The 19,855-nt window shown below is 46.9% G+C and overlaps 1 protein-coding gene and 1 long non-coding RNA gene across 2 annotated transcripts in view; one reads left to right on the forward strand and one right to left on the reverse strand.

Annotated features, from left to right (window-relative positions):
• Positions 1-6,992, reverse strand: part of GNG4 (G protein subunit gamma 4) — a 64,509-nt gene extending 57,517 nt beyond the window's left edge. The window contains exon 1 of the mRNA XM_025284535.3: positions 6,692-6,992. The gene's annotated coding sequence lies outside the window, so the exon portion shown is untranslated. The remainder of the gene's footprint in view (positions 1-6,691) is intronic.
• A 602-nt stretch (positions 6,993-7,594) lies between these two features.
• On the forward strand, positions 7,595-19,744 carry LOC123333401. The gene is made up of 3 exons (XR_006550718.1): positions 7,595-7,774; positions 17,095-17,240; positions 19,518-19,744. It is a non-coding gene; the product is annotated as an uncharacterized LOC123333401 (long non-coding RNA).
• The last annotated feature ends 111 nt before the right edge of the window (positions 19,745-19,855 follow it).

Raw genomic sequence — 19,855 nt, forward strand, 5'->3', positions numbered from 1 at the left:
TTGCTTCCACATCAAACATACATGGACACACTTCAGTAATCTGTCTCCTTAACCAGGACACAACCCTCCTTCGTTCGCATGGCCCCACAGGTGTCAGGGGCTAAATGAGCATCTACCGACCACTGGAACCCCTGGGTTATAAGTACAATCAACTGGGGCACAGAGCAAACAGAATTTTCCCAAGACTGATGAACAGAAACTAAAAGCAAAGAGAGGTTAGTCATGCTGGTTTAGGATGCTACACTGCATCTTGCTAGGAAAGGTTCTGCTAGAAATTCTGAGGCAGATCAGAATGTTATTGTTCTTTAGTCGCTCAGTTGTGTCTGACTCTTTTGTGACCCCATGGACTGTAGCCCACCAGACTCCTCTGTCCATGGCATTCTCCAGGCAAGAATACTGAAGTGTGTTGCCATGCCCTCCTCCAAGGGATCTTCCTGGCCTAAGGATGGAACCCAAGTCTCCTGCATTGGCAGGTGAATTCTTTATCACTGAGCCACCTGGGCAGCCTGGGATCAGAATATACCATCCCCAGATGGTGCCACCTTGGTATAAGGATTATTTTGAGCTAAAGGCAGCGGCATGCAGGAGGAACTCTCTGGCCTCCCCCTTTCTACCTAAAACCAAGACATAAATTTCTTTTTGTGAAGGTGTTTCCACACTCCCATCACCCAGGAGAAGGAAAACAACCAGTATTACTGAAGAAAGACATCACCAAGATGGGCCTACACAAGTAGACCTCACTAAAATAACCCTTATCTGTCATTAACTTTTGCCACACATATACCCACCCAAAATTTACCACCCCTAGAAGCTCAAATCCCACCCTCACCCACTTTGTCATTTTCCCACAATTCACCTCCCTTTGTTAAAAGGGTATACAGGCTCTGAAGTGTATTCTTTGGGTTTCTCTCCTTTCCTGCAAAGGGCCTGTGTACATGCATGATAAACCTTTCCCCCTGTTAATCTAGCTCTATTTTCCTGTTATTTTCACCCATCATCAGTTTAATTTGCAGGCCCCAGGTACAGAACCTAAGAGGGAAGAGAAAAAGTTTTTCCCCTCTCCTACATTCCCATAAAAGGTATACATAGCATGTAAAGTTTTTCCCTTCTCCTACATCTCCATAAAAGTTATACATAGCAGGTACTCCAGAGCAACAGGACAGATGGCCGTCCTGGGAAAACACTCCAGAGGACACCAATTCTTGGGTATGCCTGGACCCTCATACAGATAAGATGGGAGGGTGGAGGCCACTGAGTGGGATCCACAGATAAAAAGGGGGCCCCTCCAGGATGGGAGGGTCCTGACATCACCCACTGTCTGTCACCCCAGTCTTTGCCCCTCAACAGTGTCCAGACTTGAGTCACAGAGGCTGAGGGGCCATCATGGAAAAGAACCTACCAGTAAACTGCCCTCAGCAACTTCCTTACTTGCTTTCTACCCTTCTCGATACTCCCATTCTTCCTTGCTTCCTGTTTTCTGATTCCAGTTCTCCTACTTGAATCTTTATACTCACTTTATATTTTGCTTTGGCAAAAATCTCTTGATTTTACATATGTGTGTGATGAAACACTGGAAGAAGTAAATACAGTTGAATTCGGGAGCTACAGAGGGCACATTTATTTTTCACATTAACGCCTTTTTGCTGTGGCTGTAAAGGTGTTGTAATAAGAATTTTGGAACCAATTTAAAATGTTTTCCTTCTTCCTATTGCTATGGCCCTGCTCCTTTGCCTTTGGTGGTGACCCTGGGGAGGGGTTGAAGACAAGGCCCCACCACTGACAGTTAGACATAAACGCCAGCAGGCGGCACAGGGACTAACAAGAAGTGCAGAAGGCACGGTTCCTGCCAGTTACTGGATTGAGGGCTATTGCTCTGCGTTGTGCTGCCTTTGATGGGGCAGAGAGAATAACGTGGGCCCCAGAGGGATGTGTGAAGCATTACTTCTATCATCTGTCTCTTCTATCTACTTCTTCAGCTTCACAGCACAAGCCCCATTCAGTTCAGTCACTCAGTCATCTCTGACTCTTTGTGACCCCACGGACCACAGCACATCAGGCTTCCCTGTCCATCATTAACTCCCAGAGATTGCTCAAACTCATGTCCATCGAGTCGGTGATGCCATCCAACCATCTCATCCTCTGTCATCCCTGTCTCTTCTTGTCCTCAATCTTTCCCTCATGAGTCAGTTCGTTGCATCAGGTGGCCAAAGTATTGCAGCTTCAACTTGAGTCGTTCCAATGAATATTCAGGACTGATTTCCTTTAGGATTGACTGGTTTGATCTTGCAGTCCATGGGACTCCCAAGAGTCTTCTCTAATACCACAGTTCAAAAGTATCAATCCTTTGGAAGAAAGATCTCCTGGAGAAGGAAATGGCAATCCACTCCAGTATTCTTGCCTGGAGAATTCCATGGACAGAGGAGCCTGGTAGGTTACAGAGTTGCAAAGAGTCTGACCTGACTGAGAACACGCATGCATGTACACCACAGAGATTGGTATATGCACTTCCTTGGTTAGTTTAAAAAGTCACCATCACCCACAAAAAGCCTGCCAGAATATTCCTGGATAAAAAGGACACTAAGGGCACATTCCTGTTGTTGTTTTGGCTAAAGAGAAACCTTTAACCTGAAATTAGAAGACAAACCTGCTGCTACTGCTGCTAAGTCGCTTCAGTCGTGTCCAACTCTGTGCGATCCCATAGACGGCAGCCCACCAGGCTTCCCTGTCCCTGGGATTCTCTAGGCAAGAACACTGGAGTGGGTTGCCATTTCCTTCTCCGATGCATGAAAGTGAAAAGTGAAAGTGAAGTTGCTCAGTCGTATCCGACTCTTCGAGACCCCATGGACTGCAGCCTACCAGGCTCCTCCGTCCATGGGATTTTCTAGGCAAGAGTACTGGAGTGGCTTGCCATTGCCTTCTCCGAAGACAAACCTAGATAGTGTATTAAAAAGCAAAGACATCACTTTGTTGGCAGAGGTCCATATAGTCAAAGCTATGGTCTCTCCAGTAGTCATGTACGGATGTGACAGCTGGACCGTAAAGATGCTGAGCCCCGAAGAAGTGATGCTTTCAAACTGTGGTGCTGGAGAAGACTCTTGAGAGTCCCTCGGACAGCAAGGAGATCCAGCCAGTCCATCCTAAAGGAAATCAACCCTGAATTCATTGGAAGGACTGATGCTGAAGCTCAAGCTCCAATACTTTGGACACCTGATGTGAACAGCTGACTCACTGGAAAAGACCCTGATGCTGGGAAAAACTGAAGGTAGAAGGAGAAGAGGACACAGAGGATGAGATGGTTGGATGGCATCACTGATTCAATGGACATGAACTTGGGGCAAACTCCGGGAGATGGTGAGGGACAGGGAAGACTGGCATGCTGCAGTCCATGGGGTGGCAAAGAGTCAGACACGGCTTGAACAACAATAAAAAAGAGAAACCTTGCGGGTGTGCTGTGAGGATTAAATCAGATCATCCACATAATGGGCCCAGAGGAAGCCTGGTCTTTCCTCCACCCGGCTGCCCCATGCTCCCTCTGCCATCTGGTCCTCCCAGGTTGGGGCACTGGCGACCTGCAGACACCTGGGAAAATCAAGGCTTTGGGCCTAGATTAGCTTGACCACACTCCTCACTTCTCCTTGGACACCCAGGGCCCATTCCTCAAGCATCTTATCGTCAACACACCCACACTCCCCCAACCTCACAGGACTTGCCATTTGGTTTGCCAAGTTCCACCAGGAAGACTGCACACCAGCTGCCATCTGACCTAACAAAAGCTCCTGGACAATTAAAGTGACTTGGAATGCTCCAGCTAGCTTGTTGCATAATTTCTTTTTAAGGACCCATTGTTTTCCTGTGTAATATTTTCTTTTCTTCCAGCAGTACTTCTCGCTTCTACTTTCTTCCCTAAATGCAAACTTCATTTGCACGTCTTCACTTTTGATCATTTAAAAAGATATTTGGTTTATTCTTCATATGGCTTTAACCAGCTACTTAAAACTTTTCAGTTGTTATTGTTTAGTTGCTAAGTTATGACTAACTCTTTGAGACCCCATGGACTGTAGCCTGCCAGGCTCCTCTGTCCACGGGATTTCCCAAGCAAGAATACAGGAGTGGGTTGCCATTTCCTTCTCCAGGGGATCTTCCCGACCCAGAGATTGAACCTGAGTATCCTGTATTGGCAGGCAGATTCTTTACCACTTAGCTATCAGGGAAGCTCCAAGAACTTGCAGTGGCATTACGCTAATTTCTATACTATAATTTATATCACTGTTTTTCTTTTCTCACACTCATTCAGCTTCTCTTGACTTCCAATCAAAATTCCTTTGCTGGTTATTGTTGAAAGGATTTTTTGGTAGTATTTTTGGTGTATGAAAGAAGTTAAATTTCAGTTTCTGGTTTAAGAATACTGAGCAATCTCTCTACCTGAATACTAAGCCTCTTGATGTCTGAGTATGCCTAGAGTGGAAAAAAATTAAAAATGGAGAAAATGTGCAAGGTTAGATACTAGTAAATTCTCATAAAGGTGTTCTGAGAACAAATCAGGTAATATCTTAAAGACATTTTGAAATTCCATTAAGAAAAAAGGGCAATCTACTAGCACATAATGCATTATAAGGTAGTCTCCCTTCTTCAACTAGAACAAAAATGAGACAAGGTAAGAAAACTGTGACAGTGAAATGTGGCTATAAATAAATGAAATGATCTGTCTAGTAGACTTCAGTCTTTTCTCAGCCATTTGGCTGCGTTCTTCAGTAAGCAGTAGTTATGTGGTGAGTCAGCGTGTGTGAGAGAGAGAGAGACATCATACACAGTCACTCCTAAGCCCAAACTCATCCTCCAGAGACAGCTGTCAGGCACTTGCTTCCTGGGAACCCGGGGAACAAGAGGACAGTGTCCAGTTCTCACCATTTCAAAGAATGTAGTAAGATTTGGGGGGCACCAAGGATTGTCATTTGGGCCATAAAAACTGTAAAATGAATTTAAGGAAAAGCTTTTTCCTTGTTTCTCCACCACTGCCTTGCATGAAATATGCGAAAGGCAATTATCCGGCCAATCACGGCATTACTGGGAATGGCCCTTTTGCAGTGCTTTTTCTCTCAGCTGGCCAAACATCTTCCAGAGGCTTCCCCTGAGCAACTGGATGTTAAAGAGGCTGAGGATTGGAGCCATGTGTGGGTGGAGAAAACAGGAAGCTGGTTGTCCTAAATAGTCATTTCAGCCCAATAACCTCAACATGAGGCTACTCATTAACTAGGGAAGCACCACAATAAACCTTGTATTGACATGAACGACCTGCGGTATCCATGTCTCATCACAGCTGATAACTGAGCCAACCTCACACTTCAAAAATAATTGCCAGTTTACAATGTACCCTGTCTTGTTTCTCAGGACTGAAACAGGCTTTCCATTTATCACCTCGGTTGCTTCCACAGTAGCCTCCTGCAGGGAACAGGGCCAGATCAGAAGCTGGGTGCCTCCCTTCCCCCACACCATGCAAAAATCAGGAAAAAGATTTCCCCAAAGAATCAAGAAGCCAGCCAAAGAGCCCGAGTCCCTTCCCTGCCTCTCTGAGGTGTCTGCCACTGAATTTTCTATGAGAAGGCAGCACCACCCGTGAGGGCTCATGAGCAGATGATAAGACTGGCACGTTTTAATAGGAAACACCAGCGCAGCCCAGCAGGCCCTTCGCTCAGACTGAACCGGCCAGCCCCGTGCCAGCCTTTTACAGTCCTGGGAGGCGACAGAAAGAGAAGAAAACCGGTGTCGGTGGGGAGCTGGGGAGAGGGTGGGAGAACGTGTGTCCACGATCCACTTTATCACTTGATGAAACTTTAACATTTTTGCATTTCTGAGCATCCTAGCCCAAGACACACAGAAATAAGCAAGTCCTCCTTATTTTTAAATTACGAAGTCTTCTTCAGTCACACCTCTGCCCGCTGCCCCATCCCATCCTTTTGTTATTATTCCTAAGGTAATTTAAAACAGTAAACCAAAGCCTCCCCAACGCTGCTAGTTTGCGCGCGGCAAGCGCAGCCCGTTTCAGCACCAGACTGGAGGACAGACGCCATAAGGGGCCCCCATGGTCCACTGACGCCGCCGGAACTGCTCCCAGAGCAGGTGTCCCGGTGATGAGGAATCAAGAGGGCTTCTTCGGGCCCAAAGAAATTTCCCCCCAATAAAATGACCAACTAGCCACTCCATCTCTTCCGCCACTACTAGCCCGTCCACTTCTTCAATGGGGGACGTCCCTGCCATGACCTACTTACGGAAACAGGCTCCCCAGGAGCTTACCCTGCTTCAAGCCGGACAAATGGGGCGACCGCGACCCCCAGGAGACCCCTTCAACGTTTCGAGTTGTCTGTCCAAACCTGCGCTCGGGTTTCCCAAGGGCTTTGCGGAGGGTCCCGGATTTGAGGAGCCCCCGCCGGGCCGCTGGTACCCACCTGTGCCGGCGCCGCAAGGGCCAGGCTCGCAGTGCGCGGCCAAGATTATCACAGGTGTGCGTTTCGCGAGCTTCCTCCGACAGCTGTAGGACGATGCAGGCACCAGACCCGTCTCTCCAGTTCCAGAGACGGTCCAGCCCGAGTCTCCCTTTTGTCTCCGGCTCGTCCCGAGCTCACAGGAGCAAGGGCTGTGCCATCCTTTCCCCACCGACACGCCCCGACCGACCCGCCGGCGGGCGCCCACTTACCCGGGCCGAGGGCGCGGCTCACGCGCGGGCTTTGTCTCCGGGGCGGTGCTCGCGGGGGACGGCCAGACCGAGTGGCATCGCCCCTCAAGCCCGGCGCCGGTTCCGCTCCGGGACTCCCGCACCTCGATACTGACCGGCTAGCGGTGGAAACGCGCGCCCCGCGCCCCCCCTCCTCCGCCCGCGGGGTCTCCGCGCCGCGTCATCGGCCCCGCCTCGCCCCGCGCCTCCCGGCCCGGGCGGGGGAAAGACCACGTGAGGCCGGGCGGGCGTGCAGGGGGCGAGCCCCGGCCCCGCTGGAGCGTGCAGTCACTCGGACACCAACCACTCTGTCTGCTCAGCACCCCAGGCCGGGTTCCGTGAGCGCGTCCAGTCCCGGCCCCCGCAGAACGCGGACCCCCGGCCCCCGGCCTCCTCGCGTCCACGTTTTTTCGCGCCCCCTCCACGGCGGGGTCTCGCCGGGCGCCCGGGAAGGGCCGGGAAATCCCGCCCGCCGCCGTCGACGTCACTGATGCGTCACCGGGGCTCCCGCACCGGAGCTCCCCGCACTCTGCTAGCCCCTCGGCCCCGCTTCCCGACCCGGCGCTCAGCTCCGCGCGCCCGCGGCTCGACCCCGCGCCCCCCGTCTGGCCCCACTCTCCACTAGGAGCGCGCGTCGCCCAGGGGCTGGGGGAAGGGAGATGAGGGGTAAAGGCAGGGTCTTAGGGCCGTGGTCCTCGCGGGCTTTGGGGACCAGAGCCTTTGGTGTCTTCATCCTTGCTTGCGGGTTAGTTCCTGGACCAACCGTGCTGGGCGCGGCCAGTAGCCATCCATTACTAAAGAATACATAATATACCCACCCCACCCCCATGGGGGCAGTGAAAGGAGAAATGCTTAATACACAAGGCGGTGTAGATTCACAGGGCATTGTCTCCATTTACCCGGACGTTGCTAAGTAACGGAAACGAGGGGACGACCGCGCCAGCCTAGCGCTTTGGGAGTGGGAACGAGCCGCGAGCTGTGCTCCTGGGCTGCGACCAGTGTTCGTAGACAGCAGAAGCTGTTTCCGCGGGGAAATCCTTGGCGATGCTTCATGCCTTCTGAACTGTAAGCGTTTTGCGATGGAGATGTTTTAAACTTCTCTGTTATTATCATCCTTTTCCTTTAGGGAGAAACAGTATAGGCGCCGTCCATTTTTCCAACTCCTGGTAAAATAATACAAAACCTTTGGAATAGGAAAGCTACGTTACACTTCAAGCAGTGTTAGCAAGATTGGTAGGAAAAGGAGGCCAATACCGTCCTTCGTGCGGTAAAGGGCGCGCGGTTTCTTAGATCTCGAATCAGGGTTGACTTGACATTTGCCTTAGACAAATGTGCACCTTCCAAGACGCCAAGTGTCTGACGCAAATGCAGAGGTCAGGAAGGCCCACCTGGGGCCAGCAAACATATCACACAGATTTTATTTTTTTCCCCCACAGCTTGGAAATGCCCATTTAAGGCACATAATTAAACTATGGTAAAAGGACTCAAAAAAGCCACTGCACTGACCTTTTTGGAAAAGTGAGAAAGATATATGAGTACTGTATTTAAAATTCAACAAATCTAAAATTGGGCTCGTTATTTCCACCCCAAATCCATTTCTTCTGTATTTCCTTGACTCAGAGGCACCACTCCCCAGGTAGCTGGCTAAGGTTGAATCCTCCGTTCCCTTAGTATCCCAACTCTCATCTCAATTAATTCTAATCAGTCGATTTTAAGGGAAATCAATATCTACACTTTCAGATTCCTCACTTATTTTATCTTTCGAATTTCTTACAATACCCCTTAAGATAGAATTGTCCTTTTTAAAGAGAAAGAAGAGGATCATTCGGAGCCAGTGGCTCCCCCAGTGAATCCATTGACCAGCAAGATCAGCATCATCTGGGGGCTTGTTAGAAATGCAAATTTTCAGGACCAAACCCAGCCCTGCTGAATGGGATGCGGCCCAGCAGTTGGTGATGTCAGCCTTCCCCTCCAGGTGATTCTGATTCTGTCTTATCTCTGTCCATCAGCCAGGACTGCTGTTTCACAAAAACTCAATTAACCGTCAAGCTAAGAAGAAAAGGGAATTTTATTTGAGCCAAACTCAGGATTACAGGAGAAGGCAATGGCACCCACTGCAGTACTCTTGCCTGGAAAATCCCATGGACGGAGGAGCCTGGTAGGCTGCAGTCCATGGGGTCGCTAAGAGTCGGACACGACTGAAGCGAATTAGCAGCAGCAGCAGCAGCAGCAGGATTACAACCCAGAAGATAGACTCAGAAAGCTCTGAGAACAGTTAGACGTCAAAGGCACAATCATATACTTTTTCCAGACAAAAGATCGTATATCAAAATGGCATGTTGATTTTTTACATGAAGTCCCCCAGGGATATAGGATATTATAGTCCAGGTAAGCCCATACATAACCCCCTACAGAGCTGAGAAATAAGCTTCTTAAAAGTAGCTGGTCTTTTAAGAAGTTACATTGATAGAATCAGAAGAAAGGGTGGAAAATTATCTTGAGGCATGCACTCCCATCTTGGAGAACCATCTTGATAATATGCAACAGAAATGTGCACTGCACATTTGGAGGGAGGAGGTCCAAATGGACAGAAAGAGACAATTTTGTGTTTAAATTTTCTTGTCCTGCCTAAAAATGTAAATTTTATTTCCTTAGCTGTTGTCACCTGCAACCTGGCTCCAGATCCTGGACATCCATTTCCCTTCCTTTTCCCTGGGGTCTGATATCTTTGATATCCATATAGCCACACAGATTTCTTACAATGGTGTTTGCATGATGTATCTTTTCCCACCCTTTTAAACTTACTTGTATCTTTAAGGAGGGAGTCTCTCTTCTTGGAGGCAGCAGAGAGTTGGATCTTGCTTTTATATTCAGCCTGACAAACCTGGCCTTTTAATTGGAGCGTTTGGATCACTTACTTCTTATGTAATTATCATGTGTTTGGGTTTAAATCTAGAGTCTTGCTATTAGTTTGTTTTCTATTTGTCCTATTGTTATTCAGAAGTTTTCCTCTTTTTTTTAAATTGAGGTATAGTTGATTTATTAATACAATATTATATTTGTTTCAGATGTGCAACATAGTAATTCAAAATTTTTATAGGTTATACTCCATTTAAATTTATTATAAATATTGGCTATATTCCCCGTGCTGTATATCTTTGTAGCTTATTTATTTTCTAGATGGTAGTTTGTATCTCATAATCCCAAACCCCTATCTTGCCTCTCTCCAATTTCCTCTTCCTCATGGGTAACCACTAGTGTGTTCTCTATGTCTGTCTGTTTCTGTTTTGTTATATTCATTCTTTTTATTTTTTAGATTTCACAAATAAATGATAACATTCAGTATGTCTTTATCTTATTTATTTCACTAAATGCCCTCCAAGTCCATCCATGTTGTTGCAGATGGCAAAATTTTTCTACTTTTTATGGTTGAGTAGTTTTCATTCCATTGTGTATATATATATGTTTATACACATCTTCTTTATCTAAATGCATGTGTTGGTGGACACTTAGGTTGCTTCCATATCTTGGCTATGGTAAATAGTGCTGCTGTGAACATTGGGGTGCTTTGTATCTTTTCAAATTAGTGTTTCCATTTTCTTCAGATTTATGCCCAGGAGTGGAATTACTGGATCGTAGATCCAACCAGTCCATTTTGAAGGAGATCAGCCCTGGGATTTCTTTGGAAGGAATGATGCTAAAGCTGAAACTCCAGTACTTTGGCCACCTCATGTGAAGAGTTGACTCATTGGAAAAGACTCTGATGCTGGGAGGGATTGGGGGCGGGAGGAGAAGGGGACGACAGAGGATGAGATGGCTGGATGGCATCACTGACTCAATGGACGTGAGTCTGGGTGAACTCTGGGAGTTGGTGATGGACAGGGAGGCCTGGCGTGCTGCGATTCATGGGGTCCCAAGGAGTCGGACACGACTGAGCAACTGAATAGAACTGAACTGATGGTAGCTCTAGGTTTAGTTTTTTGAGGAACCTACAAACTGTTTTCTATTGAGGCTGCAACAATAACATTTCCACAACAGTGCAGGTGGGTTCGCTTTTCTCCACACCCTCTCCAACATGTATCGTGTGTAGACTTCTTGATGATGGCCATTCTGACTGGTGTGTGCTATACCTTATGGTGGTTTTGATTTTCATTTCTCTAATAATTAGCAACATTGAACATCTTTTCATGTGCTTGTTGGCCACCTGTATATCTCCTTTAGAGAAATGTCTATTTAGGTCTTCTGCCCATTTTTTGATTGGGCTGTTTGTTGTCAATTATATCTCAATAAAACTGGAAAAATTTTAAATAAATCACATAAAATCTAAATTTTTTTTCATTTTGGATACTTGATCTCTAGAATTTCCATATGGTTTTCTGGAATCTTTCCTTTTTCTCATTAGATTTGTTTTTCTTTAAATCCTTGAGCATACTGAACATATTTTAATAACTATTTTATTATGCTTCTCTCTGAATTCCATTTTCTTTCCTTTCTTGGGGTTTGTTTCTTTCAAATAAGTTTTCTCCAGTTTAGGGTCACATTTTCTTATTTCTTGCCTTATCTAGTAATTTTTAAATTGGATGCTAGACATTGCTAATGTATGTTGTTGTGTGCCTAGATTTTGTTGACTTAATAGGGACTTTGTCCTGGCAGGCAGTTAAGTTCCTTATGGATCAGTTTGATACTTTGGAATCTTATTTTAAAGGACTTTAGCCTCTATTCTAAGACTAGTTTAGCCTTCCTACTGTGATATGACTCTTCTGAGGTATTGACTGGATACTTGTATGTTCAACGAAGTCTTTTCCTCTGATTGGTTAGAACTCAATTCCCCTGGGAGCTCTAGGACTTGTTCAGCTTACAGCTCCCTGGGAGTTCTTTGCTCAGACCTAGGGGATTTCATCTTCTGCACACACGACTTAGCATTCAGCCAGAGTCTCCAGGGCCTCCACAACTGGGAACCTGGTTCTCTTTGTCTGGGCAGCAACCTTCTGATGAACTCTGTGCCACAAATTCCAGTTTCTCAGCTTCCCCAAACTCTAACCTCTGATCCTCATTTCGAGACTTCTGTATTCTTCAGGAGGAGCCCCTTCTGCACCGTGGCTTGTAAGAGCCCCCAGGCAGAAAGCTGAAGCAACAACAGGATTCACTTAGTTTAGCCTCTTTCTCAGGGATCATGGATCTGTGTTGCGTGTTTTCCAGTTTGAAAATCTTTGTTTCACACAGGATCTCCAGTTTCCAGTTGTCTATGATGGCAGGGTGAGTCTGATCCCAATTTCCCCAAAGTGGATGGGAGCAGAAGTCCTTAGTTTATCTTTTTAATTTCCCCTCATTCCCTCACTTTCACCTTCTGGCCCTAACTCACTGACCACTTTCACTTTCTTATACCTTTGAGTCTGGGCAACACTGGTTTCCTTCTGCTGCTGCTAAGTTGCTTCAGTCACGTCTGACTCTGTGTGACCCCATGGACTGCAGCCCACCAGGCTCCTTTGTCCATGGGGTTTTCCAGGCAAGAGTACTGGAGTGGGCCGCTATTGCCCTCTCTGCTGGTTTCCTTCTACCCTGTCCAAATCTAGTAAGTTTCCTTTTTCTTCAAAATTTCTTATAAATATTTGTGTCCAGTATGTCTAACTCCTGTCTAACTAGGAGTACACATGAGTGGATTTTACTTGGTTATAATAAAACACTGTGTGTACAATATTATCTATAGAAAGCACATAGATAATTAGCTAATCCTCTAAGAAAACAGAAGTCTTGAAATGAGGATGAAATTAGCTAAGTAACCATTTGTATTTAGGTTATGTCAACAAGTATGAAAATTCTAGGTTTTTTCCTAAAAATCTCAGAAAATGTAGTCTTTTTTCTTAATGCTCGAAATGGTATTCTAATGATAAAGTTTTGTTTTTTTTTTTAACAAAATTAAGATCTGAGGATGAAAGAATGACTTATTGTGATCAGCCTTCAGAAATTTTGATAAGAATAATTTACTTTGGAAATGAGCCAAATTTTGCCACAAAACACTCTTTTCTAAACTCATCTCTCATTAACTTTGTTCATGAGAGAAAAAACAAGCTCAGCACTTGAGCAAGGATACTGTAGCCCAGACTCAAATGATCTCCTGGTCATTTTTGGCCTCAAAGGACACATTGTATTATTTAGTTTCTCTGAAATAGCTGAGTCGCAACCCAGCACCCCCAAATGGGCAGGATGTATTTTTCTGTTCAGCTCATGGCACCCCACTCCAGCACTCTTGCCTGGAAAATCCCATGGACGGAGGAGCCTGGTGGGCTGCAGTCCATGGGGTCGCTAAGAGTTGGACAAGACACAGCAACTTCACTTTCACTTTTTGCTTTCATGCATTGGAGAAGGAAATGGCAACCCACTCCAGTGTTCTTGCCTGGAGAATCCCAGGGGTGGGGGAGCCTCGTGGGCTGCCGTCTATGGGGTCACACAGAGTCGGACACGACTGAAGCAACTTAGCAGCAGCAGCAGCAGCATGTAACACAACAAAATTAGTGGTACCTCCTTTCCAACTCAGTGTACAGTCAAGTGTATATATTTTATATCGACAGATGTAGCTGCTTTTAAAATTGTGAAGTTTAAAATTGAATATAACCTGGGATGGGGGAAGCTGATAAATGCTATGTGTGTTTGTACTCTGTGTGTGATACTCTGAAATACAAGTTTACACTGAACCTAAAATCTCTCTGCTTCCCTTTGACCTCAGTCTTGGATGGTTATTTCAAATGGCCATTCTTTGTTTTACTCCCCCATCATCCCTCCCCAGCCCAACTGCTCAGGCAATTTTTTAAGCCTGTTAATTTTGAAATGCTTTGGCTTCATAGTATATGGAGTGTTGACCTAACCAGTATATTACAAAAAAAAAAAAAAGAGTTGCTCAAGGATTAGACAGTTTCTAAATAAATAGGGATATTTTGCCTCCAATTTGGGAGACATTGGAAATAGTTGAAGAATAATCAGCAAAGTAAGGGTAACGTGGGTAATTCAACACCTCCAACAGTTTCAATGTCCAGATGTTAAGCTATTGAATTTCTTTTCTCCCTGCTCACTTTTCTAAATATTGCCTTGTAACCGTTCTTTCACTTTTGACAATTTAATTATAATGTATCTTGGTGTGGGTTCCCTTGGGTTCATTTGGAAGTCTCTGGGCTTTCTGGATCTGAACTTCTGTTTTCTTCCTCAGGTTAGGAAGTTTTCAGCCATTATTTCTCCAAATAAGTCTTTTACCCCTTTCTTTCTTCTCCTTCCGGGATCCCTATAATGTAAATATTGATCTACTTGATGTTTTACCACAAGTCCTTTAAACTCTCTTCACTTTTTTTAAATTCCTTTTTCTCTTAGCTGCTCTGATTGGATGAGTTCCACTGCTGTCCCTGTCTTAGAGTTTACTGATCTTTTCTGGTGCTTCGTTGAATCTATTGTTGAACTCCTTTATTGTATTTTTCAGTTCAGTCATTATATTCTTCAGCTCTGTGATTTCTGTTTGTAGTTTCTTACACTTTCTCTTTGTTGAGATTCTTGCTCTGTTCATGCATTGTTCTTGTAAGTGTCAACAAAAACTAATCAACAGTCAATCTAAGAAAAAATGGAAAATTTTATGTGAGCCAAACTGAACACTGTAGCCCAGGAGACAGTCTCTCAGAAAGCACTGAGACCTGTTCTGAAGAGGTGGGGGTGAGGGAGGTCAGGATATGCGATTCTGGTGATGAGTACCTGAAATCGAGCGTTCATCTCAGTAGAAGGGTGCTGCCAGCCATGACGAACAGGCATCCTAGTTAATGGATCTAGTGCTTTTCCAAGTTGGGAAGATCTGTATAAAAAATTTCTCCTGAAAATATCTAATTATCATAGGGCCAGTTCTGTCAGTTTTCCAGAGCACGGAGTACCTCATCCTGATCTTCACCCTGAATCCCTTTCAAAATGTGTTATAGGTCTGTGACTGTAGGGGCTCGATTCTAGGAGAATTGGATGGTAAGCAACATTCTCTATTGTACAGACCCTTCCCTTTTGGTCTTAATTTCAACCAAGATTTGGGAAGCATTTTGTCTTCGTATGCTTGGAATGCCCACCCCCAGGTCAGCCAAGGATTTCATTGCTAGGCCATTTACTGTGCTATTACTGGACTAGGCCACCTTAACAGTAATCCAAAGCCTCTGGACCACCTGTCTTAACTAGTCTGTTACGGTCCTGAAAATGGTTCCTTCTGGTTGCTTCTTACCATTTCTAGAGTTAAACCATTACAGTCACTGCTCTCATAGAACTATAAATCTGGTCAGTTGTTTCAAGTTGCCTAGTCATCTTAATTTTTATCTGAGGCTCAGTCATACATTTGGAAACGCAAGAAAGAATAATCTTATAATATAGCTAGTAACATTAATAAGATCCTGAGTAAACATTTGGGATTCCCAGGTGGCTCACTGGTAAAAGAATCCGCCTGCCAATGCAGGAGACATGGGTTTGATCCCTGGGTTGGGAAGATCCCGTGGAGAAGTTATGTAGCTGCTGCCAGGAGGTGGCCATGGGGAAGATCTGGGTCACACTAAATGCAGATGCACCATGCACCCTCTGGGGAGGGAAGAGGAGGCCCAAACCTGCAGAGAAATAGTTTTATGTTTAATTTTTTCTTGTCTTTCCTTAAAATGTAAGTTTTTATTTCATCAGTGCATTGTCCTCCTGCTCTCAGTGAACATCTTTATGACTCTTCAGCAGGGTATAAACCTTGGCCTCGGTCAACTCTCCCCTACCCCCTGATGTTGCTTGTATGCCTGTGTGCAAAACCAGTTTTAGATTGTCAAATGAGCCTCATCTGGGGAATTTTCAGGGCAACACTTCCTTGTATCTTCCTTTCCTTGAGACCCTTTTGATGTCTTGGAGAGGGAACCCCTTCGAGTTGTCAACACTGGGAATGTGGCTCTGCTGTCTAACAGAAACACAACTGGGGACTTCCCTGGTGGTCCAGTGGTTAAGACTCTGCCTTGCAATGCTGGGGATGTGGGTTCAATCCCTGGAGCGGGGGGACTAAGATCCCACATGCCATGCGGCATGGCCAAACAAGACAAAACTCAACTGGCTCTCCCCCACCTTCTAGGGTAACTAGGGCTCCTCAAGGAAGATGGGGTGTTTCGATGGACCAGTTGGGGAGCCCCCAGTCTGGTTCTTTACTTAATGGGAGCTGAAAGGAAGGAGGTTTAGCTCAGGTCTTCCCTCTTTCTTGCAGTAAGCGCATTGACTAGGAGCCAGCTTTGCTGGTGGCCTGCATGTCTCACATCCCACGTTGGTGGCAGGGGGTGCCGACCTGTGAAGCTTTATTATTCTTTCCTCCTGGGTTCCCTGAGGTGATGTGCAGCACTGCCACAGACAAGGCGGCTTGCTTCTTCATCTTTTTCTTCTTCTGTTACATCTTGGTTATTGAAAACCTTTTAAAGGCCACCTCAACCATTCGGGAGGTGGGGGTGTTAGGCCTTGCTGTCATCTTCTGAAGTTTGTGGTGAGTTATTTGGAGCACTCAGGGCAAAGGGAAATAAATATAAGGGGTCTTCAGGGGGTCCTTTCTACAAGGAGAGTGAGGTCTTCTTCCTTGAGTTAGCAGCTGAGCAGGCCTAAGTCTGCACTTTTCCTGGAGTCCCTGCTCTGGTTAAAGGCCAGAAGCATTGCACACAGGGAATCTCATGCCAATTCTCTTCTCTCATAGAACAAGCCTAGTTGGAGCATGGTGCTATGACTTAACGAGCCATTCCCTGGCCATTTCTCCTGGTCACTTAGTTGGTGTTGTGGCCAGACAGCATTACAAAAGAAGAAAGGTGTTTTTTCATCACTGAGGTGGAGCCACAGTTTCCAGTGACTCATAATGCACCCTGATGGACTGGCCAAGGGGACTGATGTCTGGTTGCCCATATCCTTGGGTCTCAGTTGAGGATCTGCCTCTGACTACACAGAGGTCTAGACTAAGGTTTGGTGGAGACACAGATTCTGCTGTTCTTAGACCACTGAAAATTTCCTTCTCTGGAGAGTTGGTCAGTAAGTTCTTCTGATTGGTGAAAGTGTATACTCAGGTCTACCAACCCTTTACAAATAATTCGTTACCAGGACCCTCTAACAGAAGTCAAAACCAGGGCCCCTTTGGGCTGTCAGAGCCAGGACCCTCTAACAGAAGTCAAAGCCAGGAAGAGACACACAGATTATTTCCCTGAAGCCTTTAGTGATCAGGTGTCCTGATCAGCCTCCAGGACTCAGGAAGACAGGGGTGAAGTTGGTATTTCCCATTTTGTCAAAAATACGAGTACTCTTTACACATGCACACAAATACAACAGTTGCTCAGACAAAAGATCAGACCAGTGCAGCCTAACTATTCCATTCCCCCTCTCAGATGGAGACCTGACGACCAGACGGTGATGCTCCCAAGAGAGAATGGCCCAGATAGGCTTGTATCCTGGAAGGGCATGAACCTGGGGGGATAACCCCCAGTCCCCGCAAGCTGGAGCAACTAACCCCAAAATGGACCAAGGGCTGATGGTGAGTCAGAATACTCCTCAGAGTTCCCACAAGTGACATGAGCCCTGGCAGCTCCAGGGGTCACGAGGGAGGGGCTGCCCCAGCCGAGGTCCACCTGCCGCAGGTACAGGCTCCTAGCTGGCTTGTCCAAAACCGTTGCCAAACCCTAGGTTGTGTGCCCAACGCACAGTGAGACCAAACAAACTGAAACATCAGATTTTGGAACAGAAAAGGGTTTGTTGTGGAATCAAGCAAGATCGAGAAGCTGGTGCTCAGAAGACCCGGACTCCCCAGTGGCTTTCAGGCCAGGGCTTTTAAAGATAGTGCTAGCTGAGAGGGTTGTAGGATGTGCGAGCAGCTTGCGGACCTTCTCCTTCTGACTGGTTGGTGGTGAAATAACAGGGTGATGTTTCCAGAATCTTACCTTCTGGTTCTAGCTGGTCTGGAGTCTACATGCTTGTAGTCAGCATGTAGTTACTGTCCTTGACCAGGTGGGAGGCCTTAGTTTCTTAGAACAGCTCAAAACGGCTGCATCAAATTGTGTATTTCTCTTAAGGAGGAAAGGAGTCCTGCAAGTTACCGATCTCAGCAGTAACTGCTTGAGTTTGCTCCATGGAAGTGAGTGAAGGCCTTCAAGACTAAAGGTTTTTGTTTTTCTAAAGGCTGATTGGAGGCTGGACCCTCAGGCAACAGCTTTTAAGGCACACAAGTAGCCCTCTTTCTGGGAAAGACTGGGAGAGGCGCAGGAAGCCCTAGGATGTAGTTAAGAAGTGCTTCTTTGCTACTGTCCCATCGAAGCTGTGAACACAAGCCCTGCTGGCCACTACAGCCAGGCCACAAGGGATGTGGCCTCTGGATGGCAACGCTAGAAACGTCAAAAGCGCCTTTCTCTGAGACGCTAGAGACCTGGGCAGGACAGAGGGCCAGCATGAATGTGATACCCACCAGCCTCCCCAGCGCCTGCAGTGACCTCAGGATGTGTGCTTAAGCAGCAGCCCCTCTCCTGCCCCACCGCTGTGAAGATAAGCTCACAGGCCTCTTTCCTGGAAAGACGGGAGCTTGTCTGCTGCTTCTATACTGTTCCCTGGGTGGTAGCTGGTTAAGAACTGTTTCTCCATTTGTTACAGTCCTGTGGGACCTGGGAAAGTAAGCCTGGTAGGCTACCAGAGCCAGGGGATTGAAGGGGCATCCCTCTGGGAGGCAGCCACAAAATCTGGAGCCCCAGACCTGTGCCTTCCTAGGAGATCCTAGGAGAGGAGAGGCTGAGCATGAAGATGGTGCCTGCTGGTCTCGGCTGTCTTTGGGGAGTATTTCAGTGGCCTCTAGAAGTGTGTTAAATGCCTGCTCCTCAGGCTTTTGAGATACGTAACATGCCTCTTACCCAGAGAAGACTGGGCCCCTTTCAGTCTGAGGCATCCGTGCTGGGCCCTGAGGTGCTAGCCTGGTGGGTCTGGGAGAGCCCCCAGAGACTTGTTTCTCAAATGCTATAGGCTCATGGGTCTTATGGACTAGGCCCACTGGCTTTCAAAGCTAGATGTTTGGAGGGGGGGTGGTGCATCTCTCAGGTACAGGTCTTAAAATCTGGGATGCCAATGTGGGGTTAAAATCTTCCCCTCCTCAGGGAGCATCTGGGACCTGTTGGTCCCCAGTCCTGACCGTGGGCTGCTGGGCTGGGAGTGGGGTTTGTGGTGAGAGCATGTCTCAGCCTCTCCTACCTGTTCTGATGTGATTTTGCTCACCAGCTTCTCAAGCGTTGCTTCACAAGCTCTTGGGGTTCTTTCAGAGGGAACTGTTCAGCGTGGAGCTGGGGAGTCAGGGTGTCTGTGGATGGGGGTGGGCTCAGGATCGCCCCATGGCACCCTCTGGAACGGGAACCCCCTGCAGCTCTTCTGTCTTTGACTCAAGACATTAACAAGTCATCCAGACTGGCGAGGAGCAGATCTGAGGGGCTAGGAAGTTTGTGGCCATACCACCCTGAATGTTCCCGATCCTGTCTGAGGGGCTGGGAAGAGCTTCCCCACTGCCCCTCCCTCCCCCTCACCTATATGTGGGCTTGCACTGTGTACTGAGGAGCAGAAGAGTCCATCTCAGGCTTGCAGGTAAAGCGAGGACATCCGGCTGGGCCAGATCACACTGACACACGCTGCTCCTGAGTTCTTTTAGGAACAGAGACTGAGAAGCAGGTGTGCTCTTGGCTTGAGAATCCTTCAGACACCGCAGATGCAAAGCAGAAAAAAAGAGTAATTCTGTGTTCCTGGAGTGCGGTTGGGCAGATGGAACTCACCCACTGTTTTGTAGGGCCCTCCAGAGAAGCCGAGGCGTTTCCTTCACTGCACACCTGCTTGCTGATGGTCCTCAGTCCTTGGCAGACGGATGGCATGGAACACATCAGAGTTCATTTTCACCTGTCAGGGTTCTCTTCATCCATTCATTATCAATGACAATTTGACTTTTCTGGATCCCCTTGATCTAGATTGAATTCTTCAGTTATATTCTCTCAGAGGACCGTCTGCTCCTCTTTCACAGCACTGACCACGTTTGTAACGACTCACATCGTGTTACTGACAGCATTTTCTCTAGGAGTGCAGGGAACCACTGTACCTCAGCACTTAGTGTGGCCCCTGGTACAGAGTAGG

The sequence above is a fragment of the Bubalus bubalis genome, chromosome 4 (genome assembly GCF_019923935.1).
Source record: "Bubalus bubalis isolate 160015118507 breed Murrah chromosome 4, NDDB_SH_1, whole genome shotgun sequence".
In the NCBI taxonomy this organism is placed as follows: Eukaryota; Metazoa; Chordata; class Mammalia; order Artiodactyla; family Bovidae; genus Bubalus; species Bubalus bubalis.